Raw genomic sequence first — 22,287 nt, forward strand, 5'->3', positions numbered from 1 at the left:
CTGGGAATGGGACTGCTGGGTTGTGGTATATGAACATCTTTTAACTCGACTAGTTACTGCCAAATTGTTCTCCAAAGCGGTTGTTCAGATGATCGTTTTAAAATATAAATTAGATCATGTCACTTCCCTGCTTGAAACTCTCAAATAGCTTGCTATTAAACTTAGAATAAAATCTATATTCCCCTCCACAAACGCATGGCTGCATTGCATGCTCCATTCTCCCTGGTCTCCTGGACTTCTTTCTCTTCCTCGAATAGGTCTGGCTCTCTCATGCCTCAGGACCTTTGCACGTACTGCCCCGCCTCTGCCTGGCACACTCTTTCTCCAGCTGTTTCCAAACTGACTCCTGCTCATCTTTCAGGTCTTCAGTGAAAATGTTGCCTCTTCTGAAAGGCCTCCCCCTGAAGTGCCTCCCACCCTGTTCCTCTTATCACCCCGTTTAAGTTCCTGAGGAAGACACGTCATGGTTCTGGAGCGATCCCATCCTCTCATTTGTTTGCTGGTTCATTACCAGCGTGGCAGCCTGTAAGAGGGCCTGGTCTGCCTTGGTTGTTCCTATGTCTTGGAGGCCAGCATGGCTGGCACCGAAGATCTGCTCTCTGTGTCATTCATTTATTCAATAGATGTTGATGCAGCCCCATCTGGTTGAAATGTTCAGAGGAGAGTGAGGATGAGTTGAGGGCAGAGGGGCAGCCAGGACCATGGGGCCCTGAGCCTTCTCCCACGGCCTTGGGGAGCCATGGAGGGTGCTAGAGTGAGGGAGCATCAGGGTCAGGCTAGCACTTTAGAAAGCAGCGCCGGGGCCTCCCTGGTGGCTCAGGGGTAGAAAATCCACTTGCAAATGCAGGAGACACGGGTTCGATCCCTGGTCGAGAAAGATCCCACATGCTGTGGAGCAACTAAGTGTGTGCGCCACAGCTACAGAGCCTGCGCTCTAGAGCCCGGCAGCCGCAACTGCGGAGCCCACAAACTGCAGCTATTGACACCCAAGCGCCCGAGAGCCTGTGCTCCAGCAAGAGAAGCCACTGCAACGAGAAGCCCGCGCACTGGCACTGGAGGCTAGGCCCTGCTCGCCACAACGAGAGAAAGGCCTGAGCGGCAAGGCAGACCCAGCATAGGCATAAATAAATAAATAAAACAGAGAGGGGGAGGCAGCTTCTCAGAGCTGAGGGGGCGCCTACTGAAGGAAGTGGACCTGGAGGTGGGGGCTGGGGGGACGGTGGTGGCCAAGGATGGGCTGATGGACGGCCAGGAGGAGAGGTCATGCTAAACCCACAGGGACCAATTAGGGCATGAGATTGGCTCCAAATGTGGCACAACCCAGTCGATGGAAGGAGAACCCTGGTGTGAGGGAACAGCGGGGTTCTGGCCTCTGCGATGCCCGGCCCTCACCTTCCACCACCGCAGGAAGCTGGGAGGGAGCTCTCCCCGGTATGCTGAGAAGGGGGCAGAGGTCCAGAGGCGCATCCTGGGAGCCCGGCAAGGCCCCCTCGAGCTAGTCAAGCCCCTCTGTGTATAGACGGGGAAGCCGAGGCCCTAATAGGAAAGGAACTAGAAGACCACATGGCCGAATCTCAGCCTCGTTGTTGCTTTTGGAATACGAGGTGTGGTACTGAGACCAAACAGACATCCTTCTTCCCAATAAAGACTGAGGAAAGGCGGCAAGCCCGTGTGCGGTGCAGGGAACGTAAGTCAGACACTAGGAAGGACCCGTGTAGAAACTCCGCCCACCAGACCCAGCCTTCTCTGGCCGCCTCCTGTGGGCAGTCCTGTCTGGGGCTCTCAACACACAAGGCTGGGGAGGTGGCTCATTCAAGGTCACTCGGCCAGGACGAGGTCACTCTCGTTCCTGCATGCTCAGTCGCTTCAGTCAAGTCCGGCCCTTTGCGACCCCATGGACTGTAGCCCCACCAGGCTCCTCTGTCCATGGGATTCTCCAGGCAAGACTACTGGAGTGGGTTGCCATGCCCTCCTCCAGGAGGGGGATCCAGGGGATCTTCCCAACCCAGGGATCGAACCTGTGTCTCCTGAGGCTCCTGCATTGCTCTTTACCGCTGAGCCACTGGACAAGAGGTCACTCACCTAAGACCAGTGCTCCTTTGTCGGGAGGGCCAGGGCTGGGGCTGAGAAGCTCCAGTTCCCTCCTGTCCCAGGCCCTGGGGTCCGGGGGCTCAGGGTGCCCCCTCCCTGAGGGTCTCACGGCGGCCTTCTGGCCCCTCCCATGTTGTGTCCTGTGGGGACCAGATAGGACCCCAGCCTGGTTCCGGCCCAGCAGCTTCAGGTGGCCCTGGACTGGGCGCCCCTGCTCCTAGGCCTCCCAGCTGCAGCCGCACTCCTGGCAGGAGGAGGTGGCAGCCATTGGTATGCGAGGCGGTGCTTCAGCCCCTCTGAGGCCCAGCCTTTCCGCTCAGCTCTTTAAGGATCCCTCCTCGGCAGCGGCAGCGTGGTGGTTGCTGGGCAACCCCATCCCCCACTGTCACCCAGACCCTCCCCCTCCTCCTGCACCCCCTCCTCTCTGGGTCCTCCTGGTGCCCCATCGCAGAGGATTACTTAGCTCAGAACCTGCCAGGCCTGGCTGTCCCTGTGCTGGGCAGACTGGGGGGCCTTGAGTGACCCCACCCAACCCTGGCTCTGGACCACAGCTCTGCTCCACCAGGACTCGGGCTGGGGATCCTGGCTCAGGACACCTCATCTGCAGATTCCCATGGCTCCACCCCCAGCCTCAGTGGCTTCAGCTGCCCTGGGTTATTGGAGCTTGTTGGGGGGACAGAGAGGACCCAAGGGGAAGGGCTCAGGAACTGAGTCCTCCGGGGAGGTGGCCTACTCGGGGCACTGGGCTTCAAGAGCCCCTGGGTGGTGGTGGAGACCGAGGCAGTAAACTGGGGCAGGCGTGGGAGCGGGAGGAGGTGGGGAGGATTTTGAGCCCCGAAGGTCTGTGGGGGGGTTAAGAAGAGGCGACGGTGGGGTGGAGGGGTTGACTGTGGAGGTGGGGCTTTAGCAGGTCTCTGAGCCTCCAGTCTTGAAACCCCGAATTTTCCACCCCCCACCATCCTCCACCCTGCCCTCCACTTCTCCCGCCTTGGGCAGTCGGGACCCTGCTCCCTGGCTCCCCAACATTGTGGGTATGTGCCCTTTCTTTTCCTCCCTCCAACTTCCTTCCAGATCAGGCCTGTACTTCGAGCCTCTCCTCTGTCTCCCGGGTCCCACAACCCTCTGCCCACCAGCTGCTGCTCCCCACCAGCCCTCTGGACTTCGGCACGGGCTGACCCCTCCACTCACGCTGTCCTTTTAAGACACAGCTCACATCTCCCTTCCTGAACCTGACTTAGGATGTGTGTAACAGGTGCACGATAGCCAGAGTCAAGAAATGCTTGAGTCGTCCTCAGGAGCACTGCTTCTGCTGGGAACAAGGGCTCAGGAGTGAAGGGGGTAGGGAGGAGCAAGAGGCAGCCCCGGCTGCCTGGAGGAGGTGGGGGAATGGGGTGGTGGTGATGTCATTTGTTGGGGGACGAGGAGGGCCCATCAGAGACAAGTAGCCTCAGTCTAACCAGGGCCGGGGAGGGTGGGCTGGTGGGGAACCCCGGGCCCTGGGGTGGTACGGTCCTGCCTCTGCCTCAGGCCAGTTCTGACTCTTTGGCGTCTTTCTCCCCACCCACCCAGGGGCTTGAGTGGTGGCTGTCAGTCCGGATCTCCATCCTTCACCTCCCATCACCCCCACCCATACACACACTCCAGGACCCCACCGTGCCATACTCCCGGAAGTGTGTGGCTCCCCTCTGAGCCCCTGGGACCATCATCTCGGGGCATTTTGAGGAATCACAGCTGGCCTCGGGCAGCTCTGTCCCTGGTGCCTGCAGGGCTGTCTCAGCAGCGCCTGACTCCTCCCCAGGTGCCCAGTGCCGCAGCAGGTGCTGGGGACATGCAGGGACCATGAGAGGCCCAGGATGTGCCCTCAAGGGGCTCGCAGTCTACTGGGAGGGACAGACACCAACAAAACACACAACGAACACGGGCCCCATCGATCCTGAGTCTCACCAAAGCGTCACGTACAACCGGGGAAGAAGACGCACTGCCGGCCACGCCCCGATCTCAGAGATGTGGAAGTGTGGTCCCGTAGATGAGAAACAGGGTCACATAAATCACACAAATGGGGCTTCTGGGTGGCTCGGATGGTGGTAAAGAATCCGCCTGCCAGTGCAGGGCACACAGGTTCGATCTCTGGTCCAGGAAGATCCCATATGCCCTGGAGCAACTAACCCCGAGCACCACAACTACTGAGCCCGTGCTCTAGAGCCCGGGAGCCGCAACTACTGAAGCCCGCATGCCCTAGAGCCTTCCTCTGCAACAGGAGAAGCTGCCGCAATGAGAAGCCCGCACACGACAAGGAAGAGTAGTTCCCACTTACCTCAACTAGAGAAAGCCCGCCTGCAGCAATGAAGACCCAGGACAGCCATAAATACATAACTAAAATTATAAAAAAAATATATAGACTGAGCTAAGCACTTCCAAGGGGAAGACAAGGCGGGGAAGAGAGAGCAAGTGACCCCATTGGGAAAAATGGGTCTGGAAGGCCTCTAAAAGGGCAGGATGGTCAAGCCCTGGGCTGAGGGGTCAGTAGGAGCTGACTTGGTCCGGAGAGGCGGGAGAGGGCAGGGTGGCGGGACTCAACTCAGTGCTGCGGGCAAGAGGGCACCCAGTGGCAGAGAGCAGCCGGAGCCGGTGGGCTCCGAGCCCGGCCACAGGCTGCCCTGCCCACCCTTCCCCACGGCCCCCAGCACCTGTCCTCGGGAGTTGCTGGCTTTGTCTGACCTAACTTTGCCCCTGCTGTGCCTGCTCCCTGGAGCACCCTCTCTGGGACTTCCTCCCGAGTTGGGGCCTTGTTGCCCCTGAAATTCTGCCCTGGGTCCAAGCCCTGCCTGTCCTGTGCTGCAACCCTCCGTGCTGTGCAGGATGCAAGGCTTTCACGCACAGAGGCGGGAGGGAGAGCGTGGTGGTGCTAGGAGTTGGATCAGAGAAGTTGCCGTGACTTTCCGATGGGAACTGGTGTGCCCAGCCAGGTGTGCACCGCCAGCCTACCCGCAGGCTACATGCTCGTGATTCACGGAAATGTAACCGGATGCGCCTGGGTGTCACCAGGAGACCACGGTCTGGGATGGCCAGGTGTGCAGTGACGGAACTTCTCGCCCCCATACCCCATCACGTGCCCCCAGAGGCAGGGGACCCTGGGGTCTCGGAGGACAGTGATCTCCAAGACCAAGAACCCACAGATGGGGCCACCGGGAGGCTCTCTGGCTCCAGGTGAGGAGCTGGAGGTCTACCCTCCCTGGAGATGATGTCTAAGCTGGGGTCTGGGGGTCAGGCTAAGCCTTTGACTTTTGGGCAGCTGGCCCAAGGTCATGCCCTCTGAACAATAGCTCTTAGTCTTTTTAGGGGTGCTGACCCCTGACCACTCACTCCCTCATGGGGCTTCGTTCCTGGACACCCAGCACCGAGCCTGAGGACAAGGGGTCCCTGGTGATGCCCACTGACCATCCAGCAGGGCAGACCCTACCCTTCTCATGGGTCAGGTAGTCTCTCCTGCTGCCCCCAGCCCAGCCCAGCCCAGCCCAGAGCAAGTCTCAGCAGGGCCAAGAGTGGCCCAACCTCGACTGTCAACAATTTAAACACGATGAGCTGTGCTGTCGCTGCACTTCACAGTGTACAAAGCACCTTCCCCTCGGGGCCTCATCAGACTGTCCAGGAGCCTCAGGAGGGGCGTGGTGACCCCGTTAAGATAAGGGACAGGGAGGCTGGTGGAGGGCCAGGGTCAGCAGTGGGTAAGTGGTGGGGGGGTGAGCAGAGTCCACATCTGAGAACTCCTGAGAGGGCAGGCAGGTAGCGGGAGGCAGGGCCAGCATGACCCCGGCTGCCCGGCAGTAGGACCCACTGCACCTGGATGCCAGACACCACCTGGGTTACTGACGCCCTGGGGCCTGGGGAGCCGGGGCTTTGGTGAGCCCAAGGCTGAAACTGTCCCTGTGTGATCCGTGCTGCCTCATGCAGACAGCATCTCTGTGAGTGCCTGGCTCGAAGACCAGCTCAGTCCTCCTGGGCCAGGGTCCCACCAGCCCATGCCCTTGGGGAGCCCCGCAGCACCCAGGGGCTCAACTCAGCAAGTGTGTGCTGAATGAACGAGTGATCTTTCTGAACCTCACGGCCAATAGTGCCTCTGCTGTAGCCACCCTCCCTGCACCCTGCCCTTTCCGAGACAAAGGCCAGACTCTCCAGACTTGTCCAAAGCCCTGTATGGACACCTGGCCTGGATGACATCAGTCACCTCAGCTTCCACCATGGCCCCCTTGACCGCAACCCCCCAGCTCCAACCAAGAATGCCAGACCGCCAAACCCCAGGCTCTTTCACGTCCCTGACAAGCTGAAATGAGCTTCTGGGGTCTGCCCAGAACATTCCTCCTGACCCTCCACGACCAGCTCAAGGGCCACCTCCCCTGGAAAGCTGTCCTTGAGGTTGCAGTTGACTTGGCCCCTGTGTCCTGGGGTCACGTGGTGACAACGTCTGTTTCAGGAAGATCCTGCTAAGCTGTAACTATTGAGGTGTCCACCCCGCTGCTGGATTCCCAGCTTGGCCAGGGCGGAGTCTAGCAGGGCCTGATTCCCTTTGGTTCTGGGTACCCAGAAAGCACCCGGCACAGTGGACCTCCATGTTCCCTGAACTGTGTGTCACCACTGGGAACATCAGCTTGATGGACAATCATGCAGCCATTAAAACCACTATTACGGGGATTTCCCTGGTGGTCCAGTGGCTAAGACTCCCATTGCAGGGGGTCTGGGGTTCGATCCCTGGTCAGGGAACTAGATCCCACATGCCACAACTAAGAGGAACCGTGTGCCGCAGGTAAAAGCTCTCCCATGCTGCAGTGAAGATGAAAGATCCCACGTGCTGCAACCAAGACCCGGCACGGCCAAATAAATAAATATTAAAAAAAGAAGAAAAAAGAGCTATACCCATACCATCCACTCCACTCTGAGGCTCTGAGTGCCTGCTCTGTGTCAGCCCTGTGCTTGGCGTGGGGGTGGGAGGGACAGAAAGGGGTCCCTCCTTCAAGGGATTCAGTTTAGAGGAGGAGGGAGACACAGACATAATTCCTGAGCAACCTGTTAAGTGCCACGACAGAGGGAAGACAGAGCCCCAGGGCCCCCACGTCCATCTGGGGGTCTGGGGAGGCGGAACGGAAACCAGAGCTCTGTAAAAATTACAGCCGGCAGTGTGTGGACAAGCCTGGAAGGGAACAGCGGCTGACTGAGGCTGATGGAGGAACCAAGGCTGTTGACGCCACAGGGTGGTAGCGTTGTGGGTTCTTTTTCTTTCCTTTATTGTTGGGATAATGCTGTTTGGACAATAAATAAAAATTGGGAGGAAAAAAATAGCTGTTTGGTGAATTGAGTATAAAGCAGGGGAAGGGAGAAAGGGAGATAGGGGAGGAAATGGGGAGGGAAAGGAAAGAGGGCCCCAGGCAGAGGGATCCAGACAGAGGGGCTCGCTCTGGGCTGGGGGTGGCGAGATGGGTGGGCGAGCACAGGACGTGGGGGAGACAGGGGCCAGCATCCCTAACGGCAACCTGCTCCCAGGGAGAAGCCAGGGGGGTGTCCCAGGGAGGGGGCCGGCCAGGCACCGAAGGACAGCAAAGCGCAGGGTAGGCTGGGCTCCTGGAAGGGTCTAACACCCGCCTGCAGCTGGACAGTGGGTGGAAGGGGCCGGGATGGCAGAGGGGGTCCCAGCCAGACTGGGGATTCTGGGCATGGACCGGCAAGCTGTGGGGCCCAGGTGGAGGTGGTGGGGCTCCAGGAAGAGGTTGAGGACTTGCTCAGAACAGGCCTCCAGGAGGAAGGGTTGCAGGACCAGATGACTGAGCTTGGTGACAAGGTCTGGCCAGGGGAGGCGCAGACAGACGGAGGGGCCTCCTTAGTGTCCCAGAGAAGGCCAAGAACATGGGGACTTTCCAGGCTCAGAGGAGGGGGGTCTGGTCCACCCCCACCCTCACACTAGACCTCACACAACAGGTGCAGACACTTCCTAAGTCCCTCATGTGTGCCAGGCACTGCCCTGGGCACCTTCCTACTCCTCCAACCTTCCTGTTAACCCTTGGAGGTAGGCTATTCACGCTCCCATTTTTACAACAGGGGACACTGAGATTTGGAGAGGTTAAGTAACTGACTCAAGGTCACAGTCAGCTGGTGAGGGGCAAGGCCGGGCTGGGGGCCCTGCCCGCTCAGGCAGCTTGGCAGAGCAAAGGGAGGGAAGCAAGCGAGGGGGAAGGGGCGCCAGGCAGGGAGGAAGGGGTTACCTTGGCACGCACAGTAGATGATGGGTAGCTGTTTGTGAATGAATGAATGGGTGGTTGGTTGGAAGGATGAATGAATGAGTGCAGAGAGGAGGGGTGTAAGGGGAGGCGCACGTGAGCGAGAACCCGATTCTCTCTCCCCGCCCCCCCCCACCCCCCGCGCTGGAGGCTGGCTCTGGGAGTCTCCCTCCTCAGCCTCCCCGCCTCCACTGGGGACCGACACCCCAACCTCCTCATCCATTTTAGCCGAGGGCAGGAGGAGGGGGACGCGGAGGCCGAGTCTCCCGGGTTGGGCCCGAGTCCCCGCGCGGCGGCGCAGCCTCCCGCTCCAGGTCCCGCCGGCCAGTGCGCAGCGCGGCGCCCCCGCCCCCGTCGCCTCCTCCCCGCCCTCCCCTCCCGCCCCGCTCCGCGCCTGCACGCACGGCCCCCGCCGCCGCCGCCGCCGCACAGCCTGGTTCCCCGCGCCCTGCTCGCCGCCGCCGCCGCTCGCGCAAGCACCGCTGCTAGCCCTCGCCCGGCCGAGCGCACCCACCCCGGCCGCCCGGCGCACCCCTACCCCGCCCCGCGCACGCCCCCCGCGGCTCCGCCGGGCGCCGGAGCCGGGCAGATGCGCCGCCGCGCGCCCCCCGCCCTGGGCCCGCCACCGCGCCCCGCCGCGCGCCGGGGGCTCCTTTCCCGGGCGCCCCTGGGCGCCCTCCGGCTCCAGTTTCCGCCCGCTCCTTGGAATAACCCCTGAGGCTCCAGCCGTCGCCGCAAAGTTTCCCGAGGAGACCCGCCTCTCCGGCCGCTGCGCAGGTAAGGATGGATGTCGGGGCGGGGGCCGGGGTCCGCGCGTGCGGGACGGGGCTCCGGGGCCAGCGAGGCGGGGAGGGCGAGTGCAGGGAGGCGCTGCAGGATCCCTTTGCCCGCCTTTGCCCGGCTGCCACGGGGACCGTGCAGCCTTTGGGATTTGGGGAGGGGGTCCCCCCCACCCCGAGTCGAGAGCTGAGGACCCATGGCGCTGGCTCCGCCGCGGGGAGGCGCGGGGTGCGCGGCCGGAGGCTCCACTCTCCACCAGGGGCTGGAAAGGGCGGGGGCTCGGCAGGAGCCCCGACCCGAGCCCTCACTGCGCCCCCAGGGAGACGGCCCTGCCCGCGGGGGTCGTCTAGCTGAGCCGGACGGTGCCGGCTCTCAGAGCCGAAGGGCTTGGGGCGCGCGAAGAGAGGCAGCCTGCCGGCCCGGGCGCCTAGCTCCCGTCCCCACCAGCCTCGTGAGTCACGGCTGGAGCGAGGTTTTATTTTTAAAACGACTTCAAGGGGGGCTTAAGCAGCCTCCAACTTCCCTCCCCGAGCGCGCCGTGAACTGTCAGCCTTGCTCGGGGCAGGGGACCAGGGCGGTGCACCTGGCGGATGGAAGGATGGGACCTCCGGTCTGGAGGCCGGGGGCGGCCGGTGCCCCCACCCCCAAGCCAGAGGCCGGGGGCCCGCCCCTCCTGCTGGGGACTGGAGGCTCAGGGCCGGAAGGTTGGGGAGTGTTGTTGCCCAGCTACAGGGAGCCCTGGCTGATCAGAGCTCCCCGAGGAGGAGAAAGTTGTGGAGCGGTTGACATCAGGGAGCTGCCCCAGGCTTCCCGGCGCCCCGGAGGGCTCTGAGGCTCTCTGGGGTGTGTGTGGCTTCAAACACAGCCCATTTGGGCTGTGCGAGGCCCCTGTGGCTCAAGCCAGAGCGCTGATGCGAATAAATGAAGCCTGGGCTGGGGGCAGAGGTGGGGGGCAGCTGGGTCCTACCCTGCCCCACCCTGGCCCCTGCATCCTCAGGGACAACAAGGACCAGTCTGTCTGATTTCCCTCCCCAGGTGAGCTTAGGAGGTGGGGAGCAGGCTGTCCGTGTGGGCTCACGGAGCCCGTAGAATGAAGGATGCCACTGGCAGAGGAAGGTGGGCTGGGGCATGTCCCTCTCTGCTCAGCAGCTGTGGGCAAGGTGGCCACGCTCAGGGGCTCCGGGCTCCGATTTTCTGAGCATGTCTTCCTGCCAGCCCCAGGAGGAGAGGCGCAAACATCACCTGTCAGCTGGAGCCGACTCCGTGGGCGACTGTGCAGGGCTTCCTCGGAGGTTTAAATGGAAATGATCTGAGCTGCCAGCCAGGGCCCCTGCCCAGGAGGGGTACTAAGCAGGCAGAGAGGAGGCCCTGGAAGCGGTGAGGGGCAGAAGGAGGCTGTCACATCCTGGCTGAGGAGTCAGCCGCGGGCTGAGAGCAGGAGAGAGGGTAGACAGTGTTTATGTGTGTGTGTGTTGGGGGGTTATGTGTGTGCCCCTGACTCCGTGATCTCACAGACAGCCGGGGCTGGATTCTTCTGTAAAAAGTCTCCCTGGCCATGAGTTTAAGGCAGGCATGTCCCGGGGCGGCTGGAGCCTGCAAGAGTTCCCCTAAACTCCGGTTTGCGGGCCTTCGCTCTTCCACTTACTGGCTGAAAGTCCCTGCTTCTCTGAACCTCACTTTGCCTTGCTGAGTGTACTCACCCCTGAGGCTGAGCTTGGGGGAGCGGGGACAGGATGCATTACATCGTAGGGCGAGGTGGACAGATGTCTTGCTCCAGGGCTGAAGGGGTCCCCAAGGGCTACGGGCACCTGCAGAGGCCTTGGAGGGCCGAGGGGTCAGGTTCCCCAAAGGCTGGGGGGCTGATAGTAGACAGTGTCAGAGCCCTTCCTGGTGTGTCCCCCGACCCCGACCCGGCACCTCCTCCTCTTCAGCCCCTGGGAGGTCCCCTCAGCTGGGCTCTAAGGAGGGGATGGGAGCTGCCACCCCAGCGCATCACCTGCTGCCAATGGCCTGCGAGACTCCGCTCTGTGCAGACTGAGGGCTGGTGGCTGAGCCCGTGTCACCCAGGGGGTGGCCCTGGGCCTGCCCCTCTGGCGACCCGTTTCCTTGCCTGCACAGGGGGATACAGCGGCTCCCCCACCCTGGGAGAATGGGTGGGCACCCTGAGTTTGGGACGGCAGGGCGTGTGTGTACCCACTTCCATGTCAGCTGAGATGGACGGGCGCTCCAGGGGGACCTCACACAGCAGGTGTCAGGGGACAGAGAGGCAGGCCCGGAACCAGCTGACTGCCCGCCGAGGCCCAGCGCAGCGGCAGGTGTCAAGAAGCGGCTGCCCTGGTGTTGGGGGAGGGGGATGAGGCCCCTGAGGCCAGCTGGGCACAGCCCCCTCTGCCCAGTCAGGTGGGACAGAGGCAGCGGGCAGGGAGGCAGTGCTGGGAGGGGGAGGGCGGCTCAGGAGTGCGGGGAGTGGGTTAAGGCCCTGCGCCGAGAGGCGGATGGCCCCGCTACGTGTCCTCTGGCAACTGGGGACCTGCTGGCCGCCAGCTTCCCAGCCAGCCAGGCTGCCCCAGAGTCAGGGCTGAGAAATGGCCTCGTCTCAGAGGTGGGGCCGGTCTGGGGCTGTTGCGGGGGTTCGGCAGGGCCCACGCTTCTGCCCCCAGGGTCCTCGGGGAGGGTTGTGGTTCCTGGGGAGGGTTCTCCGCCTGGCCTGCTGACCTCAGGCAAGTGACTGGATCTCACTGGGCCTCGATATCCTCGTGTGGAAAGTGGGACAAGAGCAGTACCTGCCGTGGGGGAACCCCCGTGAGACGATGCATCCGAAGCGTCTAGCAGAGTTTATGCCTAGCAGGGCGGTGCGCCCTGGGGTCCCCACCCCTGGCTCACACTGGGCTGAGGGCTTTCAGCTTCTTCAGGCCTTGGAGGAGCAGGAAGGACTGCCCCGGGTCCCCCCACCCCAGCCAGCAAAGTCCATTCTGGGTGGGATCTCATCTCAGTGGGCTGGGGACTGGCAGCGTCAGTGTCAGTGGGAGCGTCCAGGAGCTAAGGGGTGAGGCTGAGGGGTTTTCGTCTCCGAGCCCTCGTGGGATGGGGCGTATGGGCTGTGAGGGTTCGGACCAGGAGGGGTGTGGGGGTGTGTGGGCGTGGCTGAGGTCCCAAATGCCTGCGGTGGAGGGTTGCCCCAGGGTGCTCACCACTCAGAGGGGCCTCAAGGGCTCTGGAAGGGTGGGGCTGGCGTGGGCCTCAGGCCTGCCTGCTGCCTTTGATGTGTGGGTTTGGGGGTTCCCCTCCCCAACACCTGGGTTGTTCTCCCTGAGACAAAGTTCAGGCCTGCTCCGGCTTGTACCAGGCACGAGGCAGCTGTATTCTGTCCTCTGCCCCGAGGCAGTCACCCCAAGAAGGCCGGGAGAGGTGGGGGCAGATGGCCAGAGGAAAAGACAGGTGAACGGACCATGTGACCCCAGGGTGCTCCTGCCATGCCATGTGACCCCAGTCGGCCCGGCACCCCCCAACATCAGCCGGAGCAGAAAGGGCCGTGTCTGTGCAGGCCTGTCTGCCTGAGTGGCGGGTGGCTGTCTGTTTACCGCCGCCCGCCTGCGGCCCCCAGAGCCCAGCCGTTCCCTGGGGTCAGCGGCTGTGCGGATGATGTCAGCATTTGGGGGCCTTGCCTCGCCTCGTGGAAGTTATTTGCTGGATCCAGTGCAGCCCTGGGGTTTGAGTCTCCCACGGTGGCCTTGCACATGCGGCCTCCCACCCGGCGAAGGTGGGCATGTGAGGGTGTCGGGGACCTGGTGGGGTGGGCATAGACACTGCTGTGGTGGTGGTGGGGGGCTGGCTCACATGGCACCCCTGGCTCTCCTGTCTTTCTCTCCCTCCCTCCTTCTCTCCGTTCCTGCCCATTCATCCGTTCATTCATTCAGTGCTGAGCGCCAGTTGTGGCCAGGTGTGGGGCTGGGCTCCGGGGGGTGGGGGGAGGCTTGGGGAGAGGGAAACCAGAGCAGCTGCAAGTCTTGCCCTCAGGGAGCTGCAGCTGGGAACGGGGGTCAGACTGCGATCGGATGCTTCCTCTCCCACCTCGGAGCCTTGGGCGTGCTGAAGGCAGCCCTGTGAGGTGGGGGTGGCCAGGGAGCCTGCTGGGGCCTGGGATGAGGGGAGTGGGTGCTTCAGCCAAGGGGGTGAGGGTGGAACAGGAGTCGGTGAGGAGAAGGGGCAGGAGGAAGGGGCCCGGAGGACAGAGCCCGCAGAAGGAACCGTGTGTGCGGGTGCGGGGAGCCGGTGGGGAGGGGGCGGCCTCTGGGTCTGTTGGAGGCCTGGGTCCTGTCTCCCTGGGTCCTGCTGACCGGTCCATCTCCATCTCTCAGGACTCTTGGGGCAGCCTCGACAACGACTGGGTGCCTTGTCCTCCTGGGCGGGGGGCCCTGGAAGGGCGGGCTTCCTGGGCCCAGGGTGGTCCCCTGTTCCCGAGAGAGCTGTGTGTCCACCTGCAGGGACAGTCTCTGATGGACCAGGAGGGGAATCTCTGGGCTTGTTTCTGATGGGAGTGACGGACCCTGGTGTAGACTGAGGACTGCTAGTGATGAAGGGCGTCCCCTCCCCTGGCTCGGAACATCCCTCAGACGGGGGCTGGGGAAGAAGGGAGCATAGGCGGGGCTTCCTGGAGGCTCCAGGCCCCAGCTGTATGGGGCTCAGCTAACCACTAGGGGACACTGCCTCCCAGGCAGAGCGCCGAACCGGGCTTCTGGAGGGCGCCCGGCCCCGGTGTGCAGGCTCTGCATACAGTGTTGGGGCGGGGGGGCGGGGCGCGGGCGTTCGCTAGCAGGGAGGCAGCGGCTGAGCCTTTGGGGGACGGCTTTGTACTTAATTAAAACTGGGATTAAAAGTGGGGTGACGGAGACGCTGGTCCTGGCTGCTCCTGTCTGCACGGCTCTCGAGAAGCAGCTCTGTGGCAGCTTCATTTTGCTCTTGATCCCTCCCTCTGCCTGAATTAATCGTTGGCACCAGATTACAACAGATTTAGCAAACTGTAAAAAAAAAAAAAAAGAGAGAGCGCACGAGCGAGGAAAGGGGGACTGAGTTCCGCGGAGAGGACAGGCGTCGGCATTTATCTACAGAAGCAAATCGCTCTCGTCGGCCCGTCACCCCTCCAGCCTCCACCTCCAGCGACGCCTGCCTGGGAAGGGCTGCGGGAACAAGTCCCGACAAACGCTGCTGCGCGCTGGCGCCAGGATGGGCTTCTCCTGGGGGCGGGCTGCCAAGGGCTGCCTGGTGGAGCAGAGAGGAGAGCTGAGTTTTCAGGGGACCCTGGGGGGGTTGGCGCACAGGCCGCTCTGGGTGGGGGATGCCCAGCTGGGCTGGTCCTGGGTGGTGATGGGGGCTGGGGACCAGGGATCGGGATCGGAGGCCCTGTGTGGCAGGGATGGCTAAGGGTGGGGGTTGTGTCTGTCTGTCTTGTTCACTGGTGCATCCCCAGTCCTGGCAGGGGGCCTGGCACACAGTAGGTGCGCAGTGTGGTGCAGGCGGATGAATGGGTGAGTGAAAGATGAAGCCGTGGCTGAAATGCCTTGGGAGCTGGTGTGGTGGCAGTGGAAGGTCCAACCTGCCCGCTGGGCCTCCTGGGGATGAAATCGGCCAGACTAAGCTGCCCCTCAAGGGGCTTCCCCCCCCTGGGTCCTGGGTCAAGGATGTTCCCGCAGGCCCTCGAGGGAGCTGCCCCCTGGCTTTCCTGGGATGACCTGGATTTAAAACACGCTCTGCTGTGGTCAGACCGGAGGGGCCTGGTTCTGGCTCAGGGAATCTGGCTCCTGGCAGGCACACTGGGCTCCTAGGCTGGGCTGGGCTGCCCCTGCCCTGAGTAGGGGGCTTAGGTTCAGTGGGGGTGGGGAGGCTCAGAGAGGCTGCCCAGGACAGGCCAGGCCCAGACCCCACCACTGATAAGTTATGCAGAGTCCCAGTCATGGCAGAGTCAGGCCAGGACGGGAGACAGGACATCCACACACACTCACACTCCTGCACACAAGGCTCACACCCGTCCCTCTTAACCTGTGGCCTGAGCCGGGCTGAGCGGGGATCTCTGAATGAACCCCACAGCCGCCCCCACCCCACCCCAAACCCCTCTGCTAAGAAAAGCCGTGAGTGGCTGCCACCCGCCCTGCCCAGGGCCTCTTCCTGTGCAGCCCCTGTTCCTCTTGTCCACGTAGACAGGGTGGCCTGTGCTTCCCCTGGGCCCTGGTAGTCATGTATGGATGTGAGAGTTGGACCGTAAAGAAGGCTGAGTGCCGAAGAATTGATGCTTTTGAACTGTTGCACTGGAGAAGACTCTTGAGAGTCCCTTGGACTGCAAGGAGATCAAACCAGTTGATCCTAAAGGAAATCAACCCTGAATACTCATTGGAAGGACTGATGTTGAAGCTGAAGTTCAAATACTTTGGCCACCTGATGCAAAGAGCTGACTCTGGGAAAGACCCTGATGCTGGGAAAGATTGAGAGCAGGAAGAGAAGGGAACGACAGAGGATGAGATGGTTGGATGGCATCACTGACTCAATGGACATGAGTTTGAGCAAGTTCCGGGAGATGGTGAAGGACAGGGAAGCCTGGGGTGCTGCAGTCCATGGGGTCACAAAGAGTGGGACAAGACTTAGTGATTGAACAACAGCAACAGCTCTCTGGGGAGGGGGTGGATGCAAAGGAGTGAGAAGCTGGGGTGACAGCCCCTCCTCAAGCCCTCCCCAGCTGAGGAGACCTAGAGACTGTCAGCCTTGCAGCCTGACCTCTGACCCCAGGAAGGAGCCCAGCAGACAGGCTGGCATGGCACTCGGCAGGGACATCTGCTTGGGACCATTATCAGGAGACGGGCTGGCCCCCTGAGCAGGGCTGGCCAGTGAACAGAAAGACGGTTCCTAGCAGAGAGAGGGTGGCAGGGGTCTCGGAAGCCGTTCCCCTCCTTATGGAGACTGTACCTGCTAGAGACTGCCCACTGTCTCAGGGAGGCAGACCACACACATTGCCCTACTCCCCACCCCCCAGCCAGAGCCTGGGCCTCTCTGTATGCCTCAGTTTCCCCACTACTGTTGACCAAGGGGTTGGACCACTAGGTCCCAAAGGACCCAAGAGCATCATGGCGCTGGGACTCTGAGCCCTGAGACACCTCTAGACTTGGCTATTGAGGGGGCTGGGCGGTGGCACACCCCCACTCTGCCTGGCTCATTTTCTTCCCACTGTGACTAGGGGGGCTGAGGCATGGAGTGGAGAAATGCCTTGTCCGAGGCCAGGTGGAAGTCAGGATCCACCAGGAGGCAGCCAGACCGTAGAGCGGAAGTGCCCTGGTTCTGGAGGCTGGTGACCTGGGTTCCAATCCTACCTGTTACTTATCGGCTGGGTGCCCCTGGACACCTCACTTTCCTTCTCCGTGCCTCAGTCTCCACACCTGTGAAATGGGCCAACAGAGTGCACTTCCCCAGGTCAGTGTGAAGGTATAGGGTGACAGTGTCCAAAATGGGCTCTGTAGGAACCAGCAGTGACTGCGCTTCAGCAATAGGTCAGGCCCTGCCAGCTTCAGGGCCAGGATGCTGGCCCTGCTGGGGGATCTGGAAGTTGGGGGGCTGCACGTGCTAGCCTCTTGCCCGTCTTGGCTGGTAGGCTCACTGGGCAGAGGTTGGTCTCTGACATCTGCAGCCCAGGTGGGTAGCAGGTGGACAGATGGGGGGAAAGGAGGGCACCCAGACCACTCAGCTGTGATGAGGGTCAGGCTGGAATGTGGGTACCTTGGGGGGATTGGGGAGAACTGAGCCCCCAAGTTCTCCGGGAAGCAGTAGGGTTGGGGGGTGGTAGGAGTGAGAGGGGTCAGGGCCCAGTTGTGAAAAGGCAGAGCGTGGGGCTGGTGAGTTCTGACTCACCTTCTGCCCAGGTGAGTCCCCTGGTATGGGGTCAGGTGGGTTCCCCTTGGTTATTTACTTCCTGGGCACCTCCTGTGTGCCAGGCCTCGGGTAGAGGCCAGGCACAGGGACCGGTGACTAGATCCCTCCTGGGAGGGCAGCAGCAAGCCCATCACGACTGCCTTTATTGAGTGCTTACTGTCTACGCCACATGCCGCGAAGCGCTATGCCAGGACTCCTTGAGGCTTCACAACAAGCCCTTTTATCAAAGAGAAAACCGAGGCGCAAAGTGACTGGACCAAGATCGCACAGCCAGGACAGGGTCTCTTACCCCTCACCCCCAACACATAAGGAAGGACATGGTGGTCGTGGTCCTAGAGGTAGCAGCCCACAGATTGCACCTGCTACCCAGCCGGCGGTATTAACTGGGTTTGTCCCCCCAACACGCCTCTGAGGTGGGCTATTATTATCCTGATCTTACCCCGGGAGACTCAAACACAGCTGAAGTGAGTCACCCAAGGTCACACCAAGGAAGGGCAACCGGCAAGGCACCCTTGGTCCTTACAGATGCCCTCAAACGGGAAGCCGAGGCAGGGAGGTTCGTCTTCCCTGCTCCCCTCTCTACCTGGCCCCTCCTTGGCTGTGTCCTCTGGGCTCAGAGCCCCCTCTAGGCCGCGGCCCTCCCCTGCACTCAGCTGCCCTCCCTGAGGCCTCACGGTGTGCAGGCGCAGTCTGCCCCTTAACCCTAGTGGGGTGTGAAGACCAGGGGAGGCTGCGGGGAGGGGGGGCCAGGCGGGGCCCTCCTGGCCGGGTCGGCCTCCCAGGGTGCGGGGTCGGCCTGATCGCTGGCAGTGGACCCGCGGGGTGGTGGCATGTGCCGCCCCCTCCTCTGGGTTCTCTGGAGCCAGATGCTGCCCGTGACGTCAGCGGGCAGCCCGCGGGGCCTCGCTGCCCGCCGGGCCGGGAGGAGCTGGCGGTGCGGGGGGCGCGGGCATGGGCGGCCTGCGGTCATGGAGCAATCTCCATTAGGGCCCCGAGCGTGTGGCTGCAGCTCCTGGAATCCTATTAAAAGCTTTTTCATTGTTCCCAGCGATATGCTCCGCTCCGCCGGGACCTGGGCATGTTGATAATTTATTTGTGGAAGGGAAAGGGGCGAAGAGTGCAGGAGAGAGGAGGAAATGTCATTATTTACTCAGCCGGCTTTCTGCAGCGAGGCCCTTTTCGTGGGGCAGCTGGAGGAGGGGCACCCCACTCTCCCCCGACTCAGGAGATGGGGGGAGCCTGGCCCCACGAGGACGGGACCTGTTGGACCAGGTGCGGCTGGACCTGGCTGACCTGGTGGCCTGGACTGGGGGAGGTGCAGGCCATGTTTCCGGGGCCCTGAAAGGCAGAGGGGGGGACTCGGTACAGTGTCGTTCAGCCCCAGACTCGGTGTGGACTGGGGTGTGGCTGAGCACCTTCTGCCCTGATTCTGGCATGAGTGGGTGCTGCGGCCACCTGGCTGGGTCCTGAGGACGCAGAGTCCAGAGGCGGCTCCGAGGGTCTCACGGGTGCGGAGGGGGAGCCGGTTGCTGGGAGTGGTGACTGGGGGGCCCCACACCCCTGCAGCCATCAACTGTGTGATTCCCCAAGTCCCTGCACCTCTGGACACCCCAAAACAGGAAGCGGCCTCAGCCTCTCTGGGGGGACGGGAGGGTATTCAGAGCCAGCCATGTGGAAACAACAGCAGTGACTGAGTCCTCACCCTAGGCCCAGAGCTCCCCAGGCACGTCTCATGTGGTCCTCAGAGCATCTCTGTGCCGTGAAGTATCCACTGTCTTATTACATGTGAGGAAACTGAGGCACGGAGGGTTGTGACCACAGAGCTCCCAGGAGGCAGAGGTGGGATCTGAACACTGGCGGTTACTGCCTCTGGTCGGGGCCCCACAGAGACCCGGGTCCCCCTTGGTCCCCAGGCTCCCCTCTTCCAAGGTGAGGGTGCCCCAGAGGAGGGAACAGGAGTCCCCTCCTGCAGACGCCTTCGAGTGTTGAACTTAATGGTCCTCAGGGCCACTGTGGGGCTCAGGCATCCTTTCCTGCCTCACAGACATGGAGACAGAGTCTCAGAGAGGCAGTGTCGTTCGTACCAAGTCAGGGCAGAGTGGGATTTGAACCCAGGCTCTGCATCCCCCATGCTGGCTGCAGGGCCACCCACAGGGGTGCATCAGGGTAGCCCTGGGCAGTGCTGGCTTTGGGACTAGGACCCACGGAGGGTCAGGCTCCGGACGTCTCTGCTTGGCCCCAAGCCCCCTTCTCACACACTGCTGACCAGCCCGTTCTAAACTGTAGCGGAAGCAAAGAGTGTGCTATGTGGAAATGTCCCCCATCCCTGCCCTCTAGCAGAGACACTCCCAGACAGTTAAGAATTCATACTCAATCCAGTCACTCACTGGCTTTCAGATCATCCGTGGCTCCCTGTGTCCTGAAACATGGACCAAAGCCTGGCATTTCAGACCTTCCCAGCCTACCAGCCTCTCCTCCAGACCCTCCCCCACGAGGCCTGCGGACGACATAACTCACACTTCAGCTGTTCCTTGGGTCCAGAAGGCCACCCTCAATCCCCACTTTGGGTGACTGGCCATCTCCAGCGGAAAGCTGCCCCTGACTGCCTGCGGGAACCAGCCCTTCCTGCCTCCCATCCTCCAGCGCTGGGCAGGCCTCCCTGTAACGTAACTCTGGAGTGGAATCTGGGATTCGTTAATTCATCCAAGCAAGGCTTCCTGAGCCTGAGGCTGGTTGATAAATGGCTTTCCCTTCACAGCAGCCCTGAGAGTGGGTGGCATTGGCCCATCTTATAAAAGAGAAACCAGAGACTCAGGGAGGCTCCGTCTCCATGCCAAGGTCCCCAGGCTGAGCTGGGGCTGAAGCGGGGTCCAGGTAGGAGTTGTGATGGTCATGATTAGGTGGGTTGTGTCTCGCACCTGCTGGGCGCGGGGTGAAGCCTTAAATGCGGGTCTCATTTGACTCTCACAGATGCTCTGGGGGTGGAGGTGGGGACTGCACTTGGAAGGTGCATTCTATAGGTGGGAAAACTGAGGCTAAGAGGAAGGGAAGCCTGGAGGCTGCGCCCTAGCCCCGCGCTGCCTTCCTGCAAGCCTGGGGTGGGAGGCACAGGGCTTTCCCCGTGTTCAGTGTTTCCAGCCTGGAAGTGTCACTTGAGCAGGGAGGTGGGCCAGCTCTCCCCTCCATCCCCCGAGGCCCAAGCTGGCTCTCAGGCTGCAGCCGGCCTTGGCCAGGCATCCTCCGGGGGAGAGGAGGCCGGGGAGGTGGTATGCCCAGCAGCAGGGTGGTCATGGGCCCTCCTCCCCCACGGCAGCTGCCTGCTGGCCCGGTGGCCTCACAGACAGACAAGACTTGTGAGAGCCGGGGGCCTTCAAGGAGAGCTCAGCTCTTGCTGGTAGCTGCTCAAAGGCCTCATTGTGGCAGGAGGGCCCTCCGTGGGCAGCTGCCCCCGCCGCAGGCATAGACAGAGACCGGCCTTTGTGCCAACACACTGCCCCTGCCTTGACCTGGGGTCAGCAGGACAGAGGCTCTTGTCTGCAGGAGGCTGGGGTCTCTGCGGGGAGGGGCTGCCCTGGACTCTCGGATGGCTGGGAGTGGGTGTGGTCAGTCTTGCCCAGACCCAGGAACTCTTCCCAGACCTGGCCTTGGAGGGTGCTGGCCCCTGGCCTGACTCGGGCTTGGGGAGGAGGTGTGGAAGCTGACGGGTTAATTAAAAACAACAACACAATAATCACAGTAATAATGACAACAGCTACTGCTGTTCACAGAGTTCAGACTGTGTCTGGATCGGCGTGTATGTGTACTGTCTCCTTGATTCCTCAGAGCAGCCCTACAGGTTGTGGATAGTTATTTGTCCCATTTTAGAGATGAGGAAACTGAGGCTCTGTGAAGGTGACATTCGCTGCCTGTCACGTAGCTCTCGGGGTGCCACCGGGACCCGAGCCAGAGCCCATTCTTAAGTGCGTTTCTGCTGAGCACCCAAACGGCCGCGACGGTGCACGGAGGCAGAGTCACTGCCCGCCCCGCAGAGTTCCAAGCCCTCGACCTTGAGCTGCACTGCAGCCCCTTGTGAGGGAGGCCCCATCACCCCCTTTTAGGGCCCAGGAAACCCACTCTGGGAGATGTGTGGGTATCTGGCTGGTGAGGGGCAGGCGGCGTCTATTTGGGTTTCCCCTGCGGCCGAACCTGCCACCTTCTCATCCTGAGCTGACTTGGTTTTCCCATCTGTGAAATGGGAGCTGAGCCTGCATGGCACCTTCCTAGGGGACCCCCAGGCGGAATCTTGTCTGTAGGTCCCTTCGTCGCTAGGGCTTGGCTGGGCCTCTCCTCACCACCCCCAGCGCTGCCCCTGGAAGTGTGCCCCAGACTCAGATCCCACAGCCTTGGGGAGGGGGCTGAGCCTCCCCTGGAGCCTGGGGGCCTGGGGATCACTCACAGCCACCTGGGCCTGGATGCCAGATTAGAAATAATTAATGCTATTAATATTCATAACGCGCGGCCTGGTGAAATGGTGAGGGCGATCATCTGCTCTTCCCCTGGGCTCGCTCCCGAGGATGGGCAGTCAGGCTCTCGGGCCCTGACGCCCCAGCACCGCCTGGGCAGGCGCCGGCGACCCCCACGGGGAGCCAGTTGCCGGGCTCCACGTCCTCTGCTCAACCCTGCTGGCTCCCTCCAGGACTCACACCAGCCTGTGGGTGGGGGCGATGGCTACGTTTCCCAAGTGAAGGACCCCAGTCCCAGAGAGACAGGCAGTCCCGGAGGACGCTCAGCTCCCAAGAGGCCGGGCCAGAGCACGGTCCCATGACGTGACTCTGAGTCCAGTGCTCTCCCTGCCTGCCCACGGAGGGGTAGCCGGCCTGCCGCCCTGGGGGTGGCTGCTGTCCTGTGGGCAGAGTCGCAGGCAGCCCTTGGGAGGACAAGCTGGTCCCAGCCCCGCTCCTTCCTGACCATGTAGCTGTGGATGCATCTGGGCCCACTCCCCCACTGTGTAACCCCCACTCCCAGGGGTCCCCCAGGGAGGAGAGTCCCCGCTCCCAGGGCTGGGTGCAGTGAAGGCCACACAACGTTGATGGGGTCACCCAGCTGTTAGACTGAGCAGGTGGCTTTCGGCCGAACCATGCTGGGTTCTAAGTGGTCCAGCCCCACTCCTGCCCCGCACCTGAGGATTCCCACCCAGGAAGGACAGATTTGCATTATCCAGGACAAACCCTGGGGTGTGGATCCAGGGGTCTGGGCCCAG

At 62.1% G+C, this 22,287-nt stretch overlaps 2 protein-coding genes across 3 annotated transcripts in view; one reads left to right on the plus strand and one right to left on the minus strand.

Annotated features, from left to right (window-relative positions):
- Nucleotides 1-22,287, minus strand: part of MACROD1 (mono-ADP ribosylhydrolase 1) — a 155,008-nt gene that overhangs the window by 25,297 nt on the left and 107,424 nt on the right. The gene's annotated exons all lie outside the window — the stretch shown is intronic.
- The window catches only part of FLRT1 (fibronectin leucine rich transmembrane protein 1), an 81,938-nt gene continuing 68,624 nt past the window's right edge, over nt 8,974-22,287 (plus strand). For both annotated transcript variants that reach the window (XM_070783087.1, XM_070783084.1), the window contains exon 1: nt 8,974-9,134. The gene's annotated coding sequence lies outside the window, so the exon portion shown is untranslated. The remainder of the gene's footprint in view (nt 9,135-22,287) is intronic.

This window comes from Bos indicus, chromosome 29, assembly GCF_029378745.1.
Source record: "Bos indicus isolate NIAB-ARS_2022 breed Sahiwal x Tharparkar chromosome 29, NIAB-ARS_B.indTharparkar_mat_pri_1.0, whole genome shotgun sequence".
NCBI lineage: Eukaryota > Metazoa > Chordata > Mammalia > Artiodactyla > Bovidae > Bos > Bos indicus.